The sequence below is a fragment of the Odontomachus brunneus genome, unplaced genomic scaffold (genome assembly GCF_010583005.1).
Source record: "Odontomachus brunneus isolate Ranch 3 - 2012 unplaced genomic scaffold, Obru_v1 Obru_scaffold_086, whole genome shotgun sequence".
In the NCBI taxonomy this organism is placed as follows: domain Eukaryota; kingdom Metazoa; phylum Arthropoda; class Insecta; order Hymenoptera; family Formicidae; genus Odontomachus; species Odontomachus brunneus.
Genome location: NW_022639536.1, coordinates 527,885 through 528,295, shown reverse-complemented (window position 1 = coordinate 528,295; position 411 = coordinate 527,885).

Genomic DNA, 411 nt, shown 5'->3' with positions numbered 1-411 from the left:
TATATTCTTGTAGCTTATCTCGAGAGCTTTCCAAAACACTATACTTAAGTATTTTTTCGTTAAGTACTTTTCGAGTTAAGAGGCTTCAAAGTTACGCTCTTTAGCATTAGCGCGCGTGGATACCGTAGTGACGAGCACGAACGCGCGCTCGTATTAATAGTAAATAGCGTAAGGCTGATGGCCTAAAAAACGTAAACGCAAGGGCAGCTCTCGTTTACCGCGCTTGTGTTTACGTTTTTCTCTGCCTTAGCTTACGTCTACGCCACGACAATTACGTCGCGTTCTCTGCCATCAGCCTAACAAACAAGAATTCAAGAATCGCGCGCGTTTAGGCAGAGATTCACTCTGGTTTAGATACGTCGTAAATGATTTGCCCAAGTTGGCTCTATTTTTTCTAATCTACATACATTA